Consider the following 19,413-nt stretch of genomic DNA (forward strand, 5'->3'; position numbering starts at 1 on the left):
CACACACACACACACAGAGGTCTTCCATCTGCTGGTTCACTGTGCCTATCCGAAGCCAGGAGCCAGGAGCTTCTTCCGGGTCTCCCATGCGGGTGTAGGGGCCCAAGGACTTGGCTCCATCTTCTACTGCTTTCCCAAGCCACAGCAGTGAGCTGGATTGGAAGTGAAGCAGCTGGGACTCGAACCAGTGCCCATATGGGATGCTGGCACTGCAGGTGGTGGTTTTACCTGCTACACTACAGCGCTGGCCCCTCCATCTATCATCTTAAAATCCATAAATTCCCTCCAATACGCCCACTCCCAGTGCAATGATAGAGTTCATTTCAGTTTCCTCCTTTTCTATATTTGTGAGTTCCTTCTCAGACAGTGATGAACCTGGTTCTCTGTCTTTGACATATTGACTCATTTGTAACAAGCATCACTGCTCTTGCCATCCTCCCTCTGGACACCCCCATGCCCCCTGAATGCCTTTTTCACCCTGTATAGGAGGAGCTGCTCCCTCACCTGGCCCCCTTCACCCTTCTAAGTTTCACTCCCCAGGCCAGGCTGTCCACTTCAAATAAGGACGCCCTCCTTGCCCCGGGTAGGCGCCACCCCCTTGCCCCACCTGGGCTCCTTCCTCCATGCATACTCTCCTCACTGTGCACAGATCTGGTGCTGGCTCTGGTCCACCACAGCCAACTGCCCTTGTGGAGGCTGCATTGTTCTGCCCATGTTTGGCTTTAGGATGAACCTCTTCCAAGAAGGGGAAGAAAAACAGCAGTGGGAGAACAATGGCTGTTTTTTGTTTGGGTTCTTGATTCATGGTTGCAGAGTGTATAATTTTTTCAAACTTTACTTTCTGTTGTAAACATTTCCTTAAATTACACATGGACAAATATACACATTAAAGACGTAGTCCCTGAATAGCCAGGTCATTCTCCTGGGTGACTTTTCATTTGACATTAATCAGTAAAGAATGTAAAAATATTTTAGGCCTTGGCTTTTGGGTTTCATTATGAAAACTGAGATCTGATACTACCATAAGACAAAGCTGCCCCACTTTGTCCCAGGGATGTACTCTTTGCCCATCCACATCATCTTTCCTTTGGTGGCCGTGTTGTGGTTGGCACGTGTCCCCCAGGCTGGTGAGAGGGCTTCTTCTGGCATGAGGGTGAGTACATGACCTAGGAGAAGCAAGCAAAATCTTTTTTTAAAAAAAATGCAATAGGCAAATAGATAGGTTCTTATTTCTTGAGGTTACAGAAGGTTAAGAACTGTCAGATGCAGAGATCCTGGGGCTCATCTTTGCTGCCGTAAAGGAAGAACCTCCTGAGAACAGAGCCATCCCCAAGGAGAGCACAGAGAAAAGGTTCATCCCAGCCGTATTGCCCGACAACCTCCTCTCACTGGTGCCCCAAATCACAAAGCCCTGGGACTTCCCAGGTACAGTAGTCAATCCGATCCTCCCTCCTCATGATGCTAAAGTGAGCTGGGTGTGCAATGAGAGTGAATTGAGTTGGTAGCTACAGTAGGTTGCAAATGAAACAGCCCTAAACAATGGCTTTGTAAATATGTATCCATGATATATACACATGTGTACATTCATACATGTATGCGCATGCATGTGTACCCTCACATATTCTTTTTACCCCAAGTAAAATCATCTGTAGAAAGCCAAAGTACAATACTAGGAATCTGGGATTCATTTGGTCTCCCACTGCGTGTGTCAATGGATGATACTCCAGAGCACTAATGGACCCCAGGGCTCTGCAAGGCAAAGATTAAAGCGCAAGCTTAGAGCAAGGCATGTATAATGGATGGGATTTCCTCCCTTCATGGTAGGACCTTTTATTAAAGGTTTACCTTGCAAATATCCACAACAAATGTTGTTGAACTTTAAGGATTTAAATGTCTCTTTCGGGGCGGGGGAGGAGAGAGAGAGAGAGAGAGACTGTTCATCTACTGATTCACTTCCTAAATGGCTGAAGTGGCCAGAGCTGGGCCAGGACAAAGCCAGGAGCCCAGAGCTCCACCCGGGTCTCCCACAAGAGTAGGAGGAGCCCAAGTACTTGAATCATCTTCCACTACCTTGGATCAGAAGTGAAGCAGCTAGGACATGAGCAGTTGCTCCAATATGGGATGCCAGCATTGCAAGTGGTGGCTTAACCCACTGTCACAACACCAGGCCAGAGGAAGACTCTGGAAGTTCTCCCCAACCTTTATAAATGACAGAAAAACAGACCCTGACTGTCCGTCACTGCTCACGAATAGCTGATTCTACCTCCAGTAGCCTGTGGCAAATCCCCACATTCCACACCAAGTACACATATTCATCTCGTGCTTCAGAGAGGTGATTTTTGGGCATGGAACAAACCATTCCCACATCGGAACATAAGGAGAAAAACTAAACTCTTAACAGAAACTCACAGGGAACTTGAGGTTCCACACTGCTGCAGCCCCGCTGGTAGGGGTTAGAAGGCAAATAGTGGAGCAGTGCATGTCTGCAAGCACTTCTCTGTCATCGGGAGGGTGTGCACCTTCACCTTGAAGCTACTCTCAGAATCCTGGGCCCTGTGGTAGCCATGCAGCCGCCAAGAAGACTGTCACCGGTTTCTCATGGTCACCTGGGCAAGGGAATCTGTCTGCATCGGAGAGCAGCATTTGGTTGTTTCTCTGACCTTGTTTTCCCCTGATCCTCTTCCCTATCTAGAGTGGGGCTCCTTCAGCTCATGTCTGGCTCCGGCTGCCCAGGCTCAGTTTGCTGCACTTTGCTATTTGAAACACCATGTGGAGGTGGTTTTAGAGCAGTCACGTATTGGCACCATGAGTCACTCAGCTAACAAGGGCATAATGATCAGTGAGGTGAGGTCCAAATTAGAATTTTCACTTAAGTGTAGATTTTCAAACTGGGTTTGTGAATTCTTACCAGATTTGCTTTGGAACAGGAAACATTTACTTCCCAGTACTGATCTCATTTCCTTCAAAAGCAGCCCCTACAAATAATTGGTTACATCATTAGAAGAAAATTCAGTTCACAGACAAAAGGCGAAGTCTTAGGCTAAAAGTTCAGCTCCTCTTGAAAAAGTAAATAATGTCATTAAAAAAATTTTTTTTTGACAGGCAGAGTGGTCAGTGAGAGAGAGAGACAGGGAGAAAGGTCTTCCTTTTTTCTGTTGGTTCATCCTCCAATGGCCGCTGCAGCCGGTGCGCTGCGGCCAGTGCACTGTGCTGATCAAAAGCCAGGAGCCAGGTGCTTCTCCTGGTCTCCCATGTGGGTGCAGGGCCCAAGCACTTGGGCCATCCTCCACTGCACTCCCGGGCCACAACAGAGAGCTGGACTGGAAGAGGGGCAACCGGGACAGAACTGGTGCCCTGACTGGGACTAGAACCCGGGGTGCCAGTGCTGCAGGTGGAGGATTAGCCTATTGAGCCATGGCGCCAGTCAATAATGTCATTTGAACATTTTTTCTTTTTTTAAAAAAAGATACTAAATATTGTTTTCAAAGATTTATCTATTTATTTTGAAAGAGTTACAGAGAGAAAGGCAGAGAGGTCTTCCATCTGCTGGTTCTCTCCCCAGAAGGCCACAGTGGCCAGCACCAGACCAGGTCAAAGCCAGGAGCTTTGTCTGAGTGTCTCTAGTGGGTATTAGGAGCTCAAACACTTGGAGCGTCTTCTGCTGCTTTTCCCAGGCCATTAGTAGGGTGCTGAATTAGATAGAAGTGGAGCAGCTGATACTTGAACTAGTGCCCATACGGGATGCTGGTATTGCAGGCAGCTTAATCTGCTATGCCACGGTGTCAGCCAGACCCAACAGTTTTTCTTTATAATGAGAAATTGCAAAGCACTGCCCATGGCCACACTTGAAAATGTCTGCCCCTCTCTGTACTTTCTAGTAAATTCCGACCCAGGAGATTTTGTTCTGGCTGTGGTGCACAACACTGCCCTTCGCAGTTACTCACTTGTTCTATATATAGCCCGTCTTTCAGAGTCGATGCTTTAACGGCATTCACTTATTCATTCAGTGGCCTCCAGAACAGAACCTTTCCTGACAACAACAGCCCCATTAGGGGCTGGAACAGGACTTACCTGTCCATCTTGGGCGGCCTCAGGTTGGCTGCTAGCGTGGCCTTGGGGCAGGAGCTAAGTTGGCCTGCAGATCATTACCTCGTGAGTAGGGGGGCCAGGCCAAGGCAGTAACTGGTGAGTCAAGCTTTTCTTATGATTTATTTACTCATTTGAAAAGCACAATTACAGAGGAGGTGGGGAGGCGGGGAGGAGAGGTCTTTCATCCACTGGTTCACTCCCCAAATGGCTGCAATGACCAGAGCTGGGCTAGGCCAAAGCCAGGAGCTGGGAGTTTCACTTCAATCTCCCATGTGGATGGCAGGGGCCCAAACACTTGGGGCATCCTCCACTGCTTTTCCCAGGTCGTTAGCAGGGAGCTGGATCGCAAGTGGAACAGCTGGACTCCAATTGATGCCCGTATGGGATGCTGGCACTGCTGGCAGTGGTTTAACCCACTGTGCCACCATGGCTCTGTGAGTCAGGCTTTTGAGCCCTGGCTCCCAAGGGTGGCTGCTGCTGCCCCTCACGAGAGCTGGGCACAAAAGACTTGCACGTGTGTGTCCATATTGACATATCTGAGATGGCCAGGGAGAATGGCTGGCATTTCAAGAATTCTGAATTCAAATAAGGGACTGTGGTTCTCTTTGTGTCTCCTTCAGTGTTGAGCTTTCTGCTATTTCCTGGGAGAGAAAGGAACTTCACCTGTTGCTGCCTGATCAGGTGGGTCTGTTTAAGCCCCAGCATTGTGCATTTGGTCAACAGCCAGGTGTGCCTCTCCTGTCCTTTTAGTTGCAAAATTAGGTGCAAATGTGTGTGGTCCTTCTGTGTGCTAGGAGCTCCAACCCTGTGTGGTAGGACTGCGATCCTAATTTTCAAACCAGGAAAAGTGAGGTCCACGAACTGAAGTTACTTTCCCTTGTGAGAGATGGTGCCACAACTGGGGGTACCCATTTATTTCTCTTATAAATGTTTTCTTGCTGTGGTTTTCAAATTTGCTGCTGTTCCTTGTCATTTGTCTTCCTTCACAGAGTTCCTACGGCCTCTCCTACTTCTGGGATACGGCATCTCCTTAGGTTCTCCTGTCCCACCGACTCTCCATCAATGTGGCTGGCCACAGGTGAGTCTTTTTTGGAGCCTCTCCTCTCTACACGTGGTTGGAGTCTTCCTTTATAATCTCTCTCATTTATTCTCCATCATCCACGTTCAGACGTTTCATCTCTTGCTGGATTGTACTAATCTTGGAATTAATATTCTCTAAGTCTTCACCTGCTGTTAGATTCTGCTTCCTAAATCTCCCCCTTCATCGTGTCATTTTTCCCTTCCTTTAGGCATACCTGTATGCCTGGTGTTTCTAAACATCCTACGGCAGAGACTGTTTATTGTTCCCAATTCATTCTCTTCCTTCTTAGTAACAGAACCTCACTTTTATTCAAGGTAGCAGCACACTCCGGTGCGAAACTCTATTTCCCAGGCTTTGTAGCACCCAGGAATAGCCGTCAGACTAAGTTCTTATCAATAGGTCCTGAATCTAAGTCTAATATTGACTCATGGGAAATAGCTAGAAAGAGCCGTTCGTTATTGAGGTGGATGAGTGGCACGATGGTTAAGATATTGGGTAGGATATCTGTATTCCATATTGGAGTGCCTGGGTTTGACTTCTGACTCTGCTTCCAATTCCAGCTTCCTGCTACCACACGTCCTGGGTGCAGGTGATGGCTCAGGCTGTTGGGTTCCTGAAACCCACTGGGAGACCTGGATTGAGCTCCAGTCTCCTGGCCTTGGCCTGGCTCATCCTGGGGAGTGAGCTAGTGCATGGGAGATCTCTGTCTTTCTGCCTCTCTGCCTTTCAAATAAATAAAAAAATAAATGAAAAAAATTATTTTTTCTTCCAAGCTTCCTGGTTTAGGGAAATTATGGCTGGATCTCCAGTAGCCAGCATGGACTTTGAGGACAGGGGTCACACTCTGGGAGAGGCAGACCAGAGGTCTGGGAGTTTGGATCCTCAGTGACTGTGGATCTGTCTCAGCAGCTCTGGCTTTGATGTCATTTGAGTCATCATTTTGTATAGATGTTATATGAAGCTGAACATAACCCCAACTTACACACATGCTCCATGGAAGAGGAAGCATTGAGATGGTCCTTGGGGGAACGGTAGATTGAGATAGGCAGGAAGAATAGAGAAACTTCCCAGGCAAAAGGGTAGAATAATAACAAATGCCCATTAAACTTACATTGTACTTTGTGGCTTTTAGAGAGTATTCACATCCACTATTTCAGTTGTTTCTCATAATAACTGGGCATAGCATATAAAAACGTACCCCATTTTACAGATGAGATTATAGAGTCAAAGATGAACAAATGATTAAATGGAAGGAACATTGGATTTGTAGTAAAAAAATTCTAGGTTTGAGTCTTTTTGTGGTGGTGGACAAGCTTTAAGGTGGCTCCCATGACTCATTTGGTTTGTGCAACCCTCTCTTCTCAGGGGTAGGAAGAACTGAGACTGACTGACTTCTGACCCATAGAATATAGCAAGGGGGCTAGGGTGCTGCTCCAAGGGGGAAAGCAGATCCTGTCCTAGTTGAGTCTCCAGATGAGACCTCAGCCCAGACAAGTGCATATTACCTTAGGATCTGGAATCTGCAGTAGTCTGCTGTGCAGAAATAGAGAACACCTGTATCTACTAGTGTAGCTTTGAGGGAATGACATACCCACCCAGTGGGGCAGAGGTGGCTAAGGGTCCGTCATCAAGTTCTGCTTCCTCTTCCACAGAATAGCACTGTCATTGGGAAGCAGCTGCCTAGACAGGGCCTGCTTCTGGGTGGAACCCGTGACTGGTTCTCTCCAATGAGATATGAGTAGGAGTCATTTGGGTCACTTCCAACATGAGGTTGCTAAGAGGTATGTGTTCTTCCTCCACTGACTCTTTGCTCGCCTAACAGCTAGAGGTGGAAGACTCCAACATGGTAGGGCCTGGGAGAACCACAAGACATGAGGGGCCTGCACTCCTCAGTGACTTCATGGAAGAAAGCTACTTACTGACCAGGAACACCTGCATTACACCGTTCCATGAGTGAGAAATAAAGCCTTATTGGATTAAGCCACTGACTTTTTGGGGTTTGTTTATTGTAGCAACTATTCCTTAATATAGTATAAATTTTCTTGTCTATAAAATGTGATGAAGTTGTGACTGAATGAAATTATTTATTTATTGTAAACTATTTTTACAAAAAAGATCTATCCATCTATTTGTTAGAAAGAGAGAGAGGGGGGCTGAGATTTTTCCATCTACTGGTTCACTCCCCAAATGGCCACAAAAGCCAGGTCTACATCAGACTAAAGCCAGGACCCTTGGAACTCTATGCTGGCCCCAACATGGGAGGCAGGGGCCCAGGTATTTGGGTCATCATCTAGTGCCTTCCCAGGTGCATTAGCAGGGAGCTGGATCGGAAGCAGTGAGGCTGAGACTTGAACTGGCACTGGGATATGGGATGCCAACCCGGCAAATTGTGGCTTAGCCTGCTGTGCCACAATGCTGGCCCCTGTAAACTATTGCCCTGACATGAGTATGAGGTGTCAATCGTAGCTTCACCAAGCCTCCTGTGATGTAACTAGGGAAGGAATTATTTCTTCACCTTGTAGGTGATGAAACTAAACAGCAGTTGTGTGGTTTGTTGGAGGTCACTCTGTGAATGAGTGACCAGGCCAGGACTAGTGCTTTGGATCTCCTGCCACAACATCTTTCAGGGCATCCTGCCCAGGGGCCAGGGTGTGGAAGGAGTGCAGAGGCAGGGATCTGTCTTACAGATCCTGTAACCATGAACAGGTGAGTACAGTGATGTCAAGGTTGTCCCCGTGGAGTTGAAACAAACATCTCTGTCTGCAGGGACTGTGTTTGTCTCTACATGGAAGAGAAATACAGTTCCACCTTACATATGTTTTACTTACATTAAGATTGATGTGTATTTATTTTGAGGTGGTTGCTGAAATACTTTCCTCGTGTGTAATGGAATTTTCTCCTCTTGGCAGTGCTGAAGGCAGTTCATTTAGCTGCAGATGTCATCAGTGAGACTTCCCACATGCTTCCATGGAACATTTGTCTTCTCCAGATGGCCCGTGGAAAGCCCAGTTGTTCTTCCAAATAAATTTATAGTTATGACAAATGTGCTATCTCTAGACTGCATGAGTGTTCTTTCTTGGAAAAAGAAATGGTTTCCTACTCTTCAAAAGGAGATAGATTTTTTCAATGGAAAGTAGGCATAAACTGTTCTGTGGCTGAAATTCTGTGGGATCTGAGTTTAAAGAAACTGATAAGTTATGTGTTACTTTTCTCCCCCCGTCCACCCATAAAATCTGTGTGGTTCAAGTTTCCCCCAGAAAGGAAGCCCAAGTGTGAAAGTTCCTCAGAAGGGAGTGCACGTGTTTCTGCCCTCTGGCTTTGCAGAACTTTCTCCAATGTTGTCTTACTTCATTAAATAACCAGGACATCTCTTTCTCAATATTTAATAGCAAGAAAGACTTTTTGAACCACATCTGTGAGTTAAGAAGCATGCTAACAAGAGGAATGGCCATGGGGCCACCGATTCACTTAAAAGCTGAGACATGAGCAGCGATGTGCACAGCTCTGTCGTTCCTTCCTCCTGCCATCATCCCCCTCCCACTGAGAACCGCCACTGTGCCTCCCCGTCTTCGATTTCCATGAACAGATTAGAATTGTTTAGAAACAGATTCGAGAGCCTCTGGGGGAGAATAGGTAATGTGACTTAACCTCATGTTGAGAACTTTCAAGTCTATGATTGTGGAATCTATGGAATTCCTAACAGCCCTCCATGCTAACCAGGGATTGTATTTTATCCTTTTTCAGATGGAAAGGGAGGCTGACACTGGACTCAGAACTAATATAGAGCAGAGTTGAGACTAGAACCAGAAACTCAGACCTTATTTCCTGTGATCCCTGCACTAAATGGCATTGCCATTGAGTGAGTAGCTATCAATTCAAAGGAAAAATCCTTGTTCCAATCAGGATAGAACTGAACCTACAGGCGACAGTAGCAGACGAATAGTTTGCATTGTTAGCAGGATCAGCAACTCAAGGCCACCTTACTTTTCTTTGTTTTCCCAGCCCTTGCCTGGGTATTTGACACATAATAGATCCATGTCATAAGCCTGGTTCTGGCACTTAACAGCATGGGATTGAAAACTGGCCTTCCTTTTAGTAGCTGTATGACACTGGGCAGTAAATTAGTTTCTGGAAGTCCCACTTTGTCCTTTGGATTGAGCCTGGTAATGCCAAGTCTGGAGTGTGCTGGGAGGGTGTGCTGAGATGATGGCTATGTAGTAACAGGCAAAGTGCTAGGCATAGAGCAAGCACCACCTAGGGTTGGAGACCACAGTAGGTTTGATCTATGCTATGATTTGAATGTGTACCCTTGATTCAAGTGTGGGAAGTTTAATCCCCAATGCAACAGTGTTGGGAGGAGGGGCCTAATAAGAGGTGATTAGGTCACAAAGACTCTGCCCTCATGCTAGGATTCATGTCGTGACCACAGGAGAGGTCAGTTATCTCAAAGGTGGACTTGTTAGAAAAGTGAGCTGGGTCCTGTCTTCTGCCTTCTGCCATGGAATGAGGCAGCACAAAGGTCCTTACCAAATGACGGCGCCTCGACACTGGGCTTCCCAGCCTCCAGAACCGTGAGCTGAACACACTTCCATTATCTATAAATTCCACAGTCTGTGACATTCTGTTATTGCAACACCTAATGGACTAAGAGAACCCATGTAGGGCCTAGAGGGGTTGGGATGACCCCAGTTGGGACAGGACTAGATCTGGAACTTCCTAGTACAGAAGATGTACTAGAGGTGATTGGACACAGGGCTGGTATGGACGCTGGCCTCTCTGTGTTAGCCTTGTTTCCAACCGGAATAGGACCAGACTCTGAACTGCTCCATGTACATAACACTGGTTATCAGAACACAGAGTCTATCTTGAGAAATGATCACACCTGTTTTATAGTAACTCTCTGTACCCAGGAAATTGACTTGTAATTATTTTTGAAAAGATTCTATTTATTTACTTGAGAGGCAGAGTTATAGACAGAGAAGTCTTTCATCTGCTGGTTCACTCCCCAAATGACCGCAATGGCCAGAGCTGGGCTGATCTGAAGCCAGGAGCCAGGAGCCTCTTCTGGGTCTCCCACATGGGTGCAGTGGCCCAAGGACTTGGGCTATTTTCTACTGCCTTCCTAGGCCAGAGCAGAGAGCTGGATCAGAAGAGGAGCAACCAGGACATCAATCTGCTCCCATATGGGATGCTGGCATTGCAGGTAGAGGCTTAGCCCCACTAGGCCACAGCACTGGCCCCATGACTTGTAATTTTGATAGTCTCACTTGTGCATGTGTATTCATTCAATAATTAGTGAATGCCTACATAAAGATATATTGAGCTCCAGTTATTGTTAAAAGTGGTAATTACATAATGGAATACTCTTTTTAAAAAAGTAATTTATTTATTTATTTGAAAGTCAGAGTTGCAGAGAGAGAAGAAGAGAGATCTTTCATCTACTGATTCACTCCCTAGAGGGCCTCAAAGGCCAGGGCTTGCCTAGGCTGAAGCCAGGAGCCAGGAGTTTCATCTAGGTCTCCCATATGGGTGCAAGGGTCCAAGTACTTGAGCCACCTTCCGGTGCTTTCCCAGGCACATTAGCAGAGAGCTGGATCAGAAGTGGAGCAGCTGGGACTTGAACCAGTGCCCATGTGGAATGATAATGTCTCAGGAAGTGGCTTTACCCACTAAGCCACAATGCTGGCCTCCACAGTTACTCTTTCATTGAGGTAAAAAACCATAGAGGGGGCTGGCACTGTGGTGTAGCAGGTAAAGCTGCCACCTGCAGTGCCGGCATCCTATATGGGTGTGGGTTCGAGTCCTGAATGCTCCACTTCCTATCCAGCTCTCTGCTATGGCCTGGGAAAGCAGTAGAAGATGGCCCAAACGCTTGGGCCTCTGTACCCACATGGGAGACCCAGGAAGAAGCTCCTGGCTCCTGGCTCCTGGCTTTGGATCAGCTCAGCTCCTGTAATTTGTTGCCATTTGGGGAGTGAACCAGTGGATGGAAGACCTCTCTCTCTGTCTCTCCCTCCCTCTGTGACTCTACCTCTAACAAGTAAATCTTTCTTTCTTTTTTTTTTATTTTTCTTTCTTTCTTTCTTTCTTTCTTTCTTTCTTTCTTTCTTTCTTTCTTTCTTTTTTTTTTTTTTTTTTTTTTTTAAAGAAAGAGAGACATAAGTCAAAGATAGACTCTGTGGGGGATGTAGAGTGTTTTGCTGTTGACTTTACAGGCAGTAGGTTGTAACTGAAGTCTGAAGGCAAACCTGGAGGCAACTTCTAGGGCCAGTTGGTGGACGCTAAACCTGGGTTAAAGGCAGGAACATAAACTTGCAGCTTTATGTTGTGAACTGAGAAAACAACTTAAAAATAACATAAAGTTGTGTTTGGCCATGACGAAAGGATAGCCAGTCAGGCTAATTTCACGGGTGCCTAGCGAGGGTTAGGCTCAAGGGTTTGCTGATCTCAGCAGTCAAAAGAACTTTGAGACGACTAACTTTCCCGAACACATTGCCGCTTGATCTGCTCATTTCTGGCACATTTGTTCAGAGTTTCGGTGATTTGACCATTCACTGAAGACCATCATGTGCAGGATGCTCTAGGAGGCATATTGTAACTACTATAGTGCATATAGAATCATCTCGAATGGAAGGATTTTCAACTAACAGGAGTTAGGTGAAGCCCAAGACGTTAGAATTTAGCTATTCCCTTGAATGATTGGTTGAGAAGCCTTTGGAAGCATGCGTTTGGCGCCATCTTGTGGTCAGAACTATGAATTCATTGAGTAGAACTCACCGACTTGCCCAAAAAGATTCTGTTTACAAAGGTAAGGGGCTTTGGGGTCTGTTGGGACCTTAAACGGTCTCCACACAGAGCCCGTGTCACAAAGGGAGGTTATATTACCCTGTTACAGCAAAGCCCTGGTATATCGGTCAGGTGTCTTTCACCTTTGGGTCACAGGATCCTATTTCAAGTCATATTAAGCAGGCATAGGTCATCACGAACTGGAGGGATGGGCCTTGGGGGCTGGATTGAAGACTTATTGTCTCTAGGATCTTTCCCTCTGTTTTTTTAAAACTTTCTCTCAACTCAGAGAATATTATTGCCACAAATCCAGATCTCAAATAATTTTCTGCATAGTGACTTAGTGACAGGTAGAATCTCAAGGAAGAATTCTCGAGTTTATTGATCATTCCCTGTGGTTGGGGTGGAGAAAGGGGTAGAATGTGTTCCATTAGAAAGGGGCTCGGGATGATCCTGGGAAAATGAGCCAAGAACAGGCATAACACACTTCATTCACAAGTTATAACACACTTCATTCACAAGTTATAACACACTTCATTCACAAGTTGAACACCAGGACACATGTGTGCCTTTCTCCTGGTGCACGCAGCTCCAATATTGTAACTTTTCTGGGCCACAACACAACATCACCATCACGTTCTCCCTTAAGAGGAAACAGTCACTCAAAGATATGCTGAATTGATGTGTTCAACACCAATTACTGAATTTCTGGGATATGTGTGTTCTGCTTAGGTCTGGACAGAGTGTCTACTCTTGGTCTAGGAATCTATTTCCACAAAGGAAAAAAGTTGACCACAGAGACAGTTTGCTTGAATTGAATTCGTTTTAGGTTTAGTTAACATATTTGAATATTTCCAAAAGAGAAAAAGCATGTAAGAGTCTTTTCCCCTAAGCTATTTTAATTGTACATGGGGGGGTACAGTGTGATAATTTGATGCATGTATTCAATGGGAGATGATCAGATCAGATTAGCTAGCAATTTCCATTTTTATAAACATTTCTGTAATAGTCTCAGTGAGTCAAACACTTCAATGACATTCAGTAATTTAATTCGCTTTTCAAACACATGTATGTGGGCATCTTGACATCTGTCAGTTTATTGTTTTGGGTGCTACGAATATGTCCCTGGCTTATCTGAACCTATACACACAAACAGATATCAACAAAACTAAGTGGTTAGGGTTGTCATTGATGCAGTGTGAAATGGGTGTAGGTTCTATTTATTGTGTTTTTACAGAATTATATAGGTTTCATAAGTGATATTTATGCAACATTGAAACTGAAGACAATGTCATTGATACAGAGAATAGGGATACATAGAACCTCAAAGAGTTAGAGGTACTACTAGGATTCATTTCAGATTGGAAAATGCTGAGTGATTGTCTGAAAGGATGGAGACCTTTTCTTCCTCTCTCTCATTTTTCTGGCCTTTTTGTTCCAGGCCAAGTTTGCTTGGGTGTTTGAGGGCTAATTCATAACAAAGAATATTTGAATCAACTTGCATCACTCGCTAACTGGCTTCAGAGCTCACTGTCCTATCAGCATTTTTAAATTAAAGCAACTTGAATGCCTTAACCAAGACATATTAACTTGGTGATTAGAAGGATTGGTGGGGCTCAAGAGCATGGGTTTTGGTGGAATACTAAGCGTGGTTTGAGACCTGGCCACACCTTTATCAGCAGTGTGACCCTCAGCAAATATCTTTGCCTTCCTGTGTCTCAGTTTTTCATCTAAGCAGTGGGGCTAATATTAACACTCACTTCATTAGGTTATCCCAATGGCTAAATAAACATGCAAGGTATTAGCATATAGAAAGAGTTCAACAAATGTCCAAAGAAAAATCATAAGAGAACAAAGTGCTATTTAGAGGTAGATGTTACTTGGCTAAAATTCATTTATTAATGCCATGGAGACTTTTGATTTAGTAATCATTGTTCACATAATTGATTACTATGGTCTTATTTTGGGTTGCTTGGAAAGAGAATTTAGAGTGAGGAAATGAAATTAAAAACATTTTAAAAATTCATTTACTTTCCTTGTATTTGAAAGGCAAAAAGGAGACATAGAGAGAGGGGGGGAGAGAGAGAGAAAGAGAGAAAGAAATTTTGCATTCATCGCATCACTCCTCAAATACCCGCAACAGCTAGGACTGGGCCATGCTGAAACCAGGGACCTGGAACTCAGCCTAAGTCTCCTATGTGGGTGTCAGGGACTCAAGTGCTTCAGGCACCACTGCTGCCTCCCAGGGTGCACATTAGCAGGAAGCTGGATGGGAAGTGGAAGAGCCTGGACTTGAATCAGACACTCTGATATGGGATGAGAGCCTCTCAAGTAGCGACATCCCCTGTGCCAAACACCCACCCCTGAAACCTGTATTTATTATATTGCACAGTGATGTGGCCTAGTAGCTACTCTCAAAGCGTTGGCCTGGGATGAAGTGGTGGGAGGGTGGGGTACTTCTTCCCACCATGCAGGTTTTATTTTATGTGAAGGGAACGCCTTCTACTGAAACACCTTTGGTCAATTTATGCCCTTTCTTCCTTACTGGAGGAAGAGTCACTACTCCGACTGGTTAGTGTGGAAGAAATCACTGTGACCGTGGACCCCAGTCCAGAGGCAGTAGTGACTCAAAAGACCGTTTAATGGTCTGGTTGAGTACAGTGGAATGCACTTGCTTGAAGAGATGAGGCACACTCCTCAGTATTAACAATGTTTTGTCCAATCTTCCATCTGCCTTATACTTTGGTCTTATTTCTCAATTACCCCACAACATTTGTGGGTGTTAGCAACAAGACAAATGTCATTTATAAAGCCAGCCTTGTCAACATATTAATTGTGTACATCCTATGGGAAACTTCCTAAGAGCCTGAATACATTTCAGAATGATCTTGTATGGAGTAAAGAGGCTGAGGTCTTCACCCTTCACTGGTAGAGGGTTGTGTTGGGATGTGGCTAACATAAGTGCTCAAGTGCTTGCTGTAGGAAAGCATGAGTGTGGCTGGAACCATCTGCTGAAGGCACCTGTGTCTTACAGCTGGTGGCGGGGTACCTACAGTGCCTGCTGTGAGGCTGCCTTTGACTCTCCACTGACTGCCTCACTTGCTGTTGCTGTATGGGTCCAGAGCCCTGTACCTCACCCTTTATGAAACACAGGGTGCTGCGTAGTTGTCTGTCCTGTTTCCCAGGCTCCAAGCTCTATGTAGACAGGGACTGGGTATAGGTGGCTCTCCATGGTGCCTCCAAGCCCCAGTGAGCAGTGGAATGAATGCTGTGACGGAGAATAACTAGTGAGAAAACAACCATACAATCATCATGAAGGCCACTTGTAGTGTTGTGTAAGGAAATGCATTTATGGCACATACGATAGTTCTGCTGAACCATTTAAGACAAAGATACAGAACGCTTGGTTTGGGTCCAGCTGATGCTGGTGTCCGACTTGAAGGAAACTGTTGTCTTTGATAACTTTACAGTTCCAGAAAAAAGGTGATCAGATATTTTCCTATTTTAACAACAATTTTGAGGGAGAAGTAGTTTCTACAAAGGCGTATACACTGAGAATTTTATTGTACTTGAAGTCTTTCTAATCTGTGAAGTTACTGGTCAAAGGTCTCTCAGATTCTAGGACTGAGGATATGACTCTGTAATGTGGCAATGATGCCAGTAGGTGGTGCTGTTTCATGCAGCATTAGAGACTGGGTTTGGACTCAATACTATTCTCATGATGAATTAATTGTTGAATGATTGACAGGATTTTTAGTATCAGACAAGCAATAGGGAGAAAAAAATTAAGCCATCCCAGTTCATAAGCAAAAATGTCGGAGGGAGATAACAGCCTTCACAACTATCGATAACTGTATGGAGAAGAAGAAACACACACAAAATGATGACAACTTCTAAGCTGACTCAGGCCCAGGGATGACCTAAACACTTCCAGTTTTGAAAGACTGTTCTGGAGGCCAGCGTTGTGGTGTAGCGGGTAAAGCCACTGCCTGCAGTGCCGACATCCCAGATGGGCGCTGGTTCAAGTCCCGGCTGCTCCACTTCTGATCCAGCTCTCTGCTATGGCCTGGGAAAGCAGTGGAAGATGGCTCAAGTCCTTGGTCCCCGTACCCATGTGGGAGACCCAGAAGTGGCTCCTGGCTTCGGAGTGGCGCGGCTCCGGCCATTGCGGCCATCTGGGAGTGAACCAGTGGATGGAAGACCTCTTTCTCTCTCTTTCTCTCTATGCCTCTGCCCCTCTGTAACTCTGCCTTTCAAATACATAAATAAATCTCTAAAAAAAAAAAAAAGAAAAGAAAGACTGTTCTGATTGTACACAAATGCTAACGAAAAGTTGGATATAATGATGGATAGTTTTTGCAACAGAGTCAATAGTTGCTTGAATATATATTTTTAAGATGATCTGGGAAGTACTGGCCTTAGCTTTGTGAATTACCACATATGAAATACAATTATGCTCACAAATTATCGTATTTAAAAACAGCTCACAGAGTAATTCTCAATACTCTGATATTTATAACTTGACAAATGGCTGAGCTGTCTTAATATTTCAGTCGAATCTAATAAACACATGCTGGGGGCCCACTAGGTGCCAGGCAGTCTGCCAAGCAAAGGGAATCCACAAATTAGTAAAACAGAACCCTCCCTCCTATGCTAGCCTTTAGCTCTGTGTTAGGTCAGGCCTTTTGGAGACCCGATTCTGCTCATCACAGCCAAGACACTGGGTCTAAGGATAGTGGTGCAGGAGAGGGGTCAATGCCCCAAGGTCCTCTCTTTTGGTGGATCTCTGCTTCTCTAATATGGACCCAGGAGCGAGAACTGCCAACACCTACATTATGTCTCCTTGCACCACACCCTTCAACACCCTTTGTGTCAGGTGTTTATCCAAGTCTAGCCTTGCTGGTTCAAGTCCTGGCTACTCAGCTTCTGATCCAGCTTCCTACTAATGCATCTGGGAAGGAAGGCAGCAGATGATGGCCCAAGTACTTGGGTCTCTGCCACCTGTGTAGGAGACTGGATGGAGTTCCTGGCTCTAGACTTTCGTCTGTTTTATCCCTGGCTGTTGCAGCCATTTGGTGGGTGAACCAATGGATGAAAGCACTCTCTCTTTCAAATCAATAAATATATAAATAATCCTTTTAAAAAATCACCACTCATCATCCCTGAATTTTACAATTTTTTTTAGGATTCCTGCAGAAGGGTTAAATAAACAAGGACATTGCCAAGTCACATTCTAGGACCAGCCTAGAATATTCTAGCCTCTTAGGAGAAGTCTCCAAATCCATATTAACAGGATTGCTTCCAGCTTTACCCTTTCCTCTCCATCAAGGAACATTCGAGATGGTGGAAGTTTCCACATATGGCAGAAGAGGAACGTACAATACCCTACCAAAAGAGTCAAATGTTTTTGAAAAAATAAGTGAGCAGTGAATATTTTAAGGGTTACAGAGCAGAGATGTCTGTGGAAACAGAGTCCTGGCTTGGATGGCCATTTAACCATGTGAGTACAGACCTGTGTGATTTTGAGCAATTTGCTTAACTACACTAAATCTTGGTTTTCCTATTTTAAAACAGGAATGATACGTCCCAGCTGTTAAGTGTGTTGCCTAGCTTGAGATGGGATAACATATGGGAAAGCCCCTGTGATAATTCCTGGTAGGTTAGGCGCTCTAGAAACTGTCATGGTGGTCTCGTTCCTCTGTGGGGAAGGTACTGTACTGATGGTCGCCAGATCACATTGGGATGTTTAGTATCAATATTATGTCATCCACGTAGACCATCATCTCCTCGCTGCTCCCTACTAACGCCCTTCAGCTTGATGGCATCGTCAATAGGCTAGTTCATGATGAGGTCAAGGAGCAGCCTCACAAGGCTGAGTGAGAAAGCGTGCTCGGGCAATCCAGAGCAGAAGGGGCCTTTTGTGTTTCTCCCATGTCTTCTTCCGCGTGATGCGCCCAAAAGCTGGCATTCTGGAAGGAACCGATTAGATGACACATTCCGTTGGCACATCCCAGAGCCTGCTCCTCACTTCGTGGGCGATTCTCAGACTGCTGGCTCACGTGAAGTGAGGAACAGTACCTCTTCACACGCCATGCACAATATGGGAGCATGACTGCTTTTGTTGCTGATGAAAATATTATGGCCTTGGTTCCCTGTAATCAATTTACTGCTTTATGGACCCAAAGTCCTCCAGAGAATTTAATAAATTCACATAATGTTTCTAAGTGCTGCATTGTGCATTTGGAGCACTGATTTAGCTGACAAATGTGAAAAATTCGTGTAGCTAGACAACTCCCTAGCGATTAGACATGTGTGGGAGCTAAAACAGAGCATGTTGCTCCGGAGAAGGTCAGCATTACCATACGGCCCGGAGCCTTCTCCCCTCACTGGCTTTGTGCCCCACCCCCTACCTGTGATGGATAATACCACTGGACCAGACATTTGGGGGATTTACCCACTTCCACGCTTTGCTTTCTTGATACCTTGAAGCTTCCGGTCTGGGCGGAAGGAAGAGCAGCAGGGATAAAGGTTGGAGCGGAGGACGTGAATAGACCTTTGGGTTTTTGATAATGAAATGGCTACTGAGGTGTCAGAGGATTATACAGGAGCATTTTATGGGAGAGTATCACAAAGTTTCTTATTTAAAACTGCTTCCCTGAAAGTTATAGGGAAACTTCCTACACATCTCTCTCTCCCGTTCTAATTTCCTTTCAAACATAAACAAATTTACAAGAAATAATAAATGTCAAACAACTTTTATTATTCAAAATAATCTTTACTAATGTACATACAAGCATACAGCGTGGTTATCATCCATCAGTCTAGTACTTTGTCTTCACAATACCATTTTGTATTCCATTTTTCCTCTTTAATGTTATTTCAGAGAAACAACAATAATGTTATTTTATGTCCACCAAGATGGGCTGCAGAGCTGTAGTTTCACATAGGATTTCAGTATTGAATTTCCGAAACATATGTTTAAATTCAAGGTGCCATATTGTTTCAGAGACTGCTATTCAGAATCACTGCAGATTTTACTGTTGCTTTTAGCTTGAATTTTGATTTTCAGCATAAGTAAAGATTTAGGATTTTGCTTGAGTTCTCAAATTAGAAGAAATTAGCAACAGGTGTCCTGGGCCTGGAACTTTTGTAACAGCTGGTGTGGAAAATAAATCAACACCTGTCCTGCCTCCCATTTCTGCTTCAGTGTCTGCTCTGCAGGCTCTCAGCCCCGACCGACTGTTGGCTCTCCTCGGATGGACCCAGAAGGATTGGAGCTGCCTCCTTGGCTCTGGATCTGGGTGGCACAGACACCCAGCTGTTTTGTTGATTAGGAAGGAAGACTGCTTCGTGTGTTTGGATGCTGTCAGCAATGTTGTTTGACAGTAAACTTTCTACCACTCATAAAACAGCTGACAAGTTAGGGAAACAAAATGTGGTCAAGTACTTTGGTACTT

General features: G+C 45.1%; 2 long non-coding RNA genes across 4 annotated transcripts in view; one reads left to right on the top strand and one right to left on the bottom strand.

Annotated features, from left to right (window-relative positions):
• Positions 1-801: 801 nt before the first annotated feature.
• On the bottom strand, positions 802-9,752 carry LOC138843540 (uncharacterized). Of its 2 annotated transcripts, XR_011378358.1 has the most exons (4): positions 9,698-9,742; positions 7,999-8,184; positions 2,909-2,975; positions 802-1,166 (listed from the first exon to the last, which is right to left on the bottom strand). It is a non-coding gene; the product is annotated as an uncharacterized lncRNA (long non-coding RNA). The 2 variants fall into 2 exon arrangements; XR_011378359.1 differs by lacking the exon at positions 7,999-8,184 and having other exon boundaries at positions 9,698-9,752.
• Positions 5,194-19,413, top strand: part of LOC138843539 (uncharacterized) — a 65,517-nt gene continuing 51,297 nt past the window's right edge. For both annotated transcript variants that reach the window (XR_011378356.1, XR_011378357.1), the window contains exons 1-2: positions 5,194-7,876; positions 8,080-17,456. This is a non-coding gene — a long non-coding RNA (uncharacterized lncRNA). The remainder of the gene's footprint in view (positions 7,877-8,079; positions 17,457-19,413) is intronic.

Source organism: Oryctolagus cuniculus, chromosome 8 (genome assembly GCF_964237555.1).
Source record: "Oryctolagus cuniculus chromosome 8, mOryCun1.1, whole genome shotgun sequence".
Classification (NCBI taxonomy): domain Eukaryota; kingdom Metazoa; phylum Chordata; class Mammalia; order Lagomorpha; family Leporidae; genus Oryctolagus; species Oryctolagus cuniculus.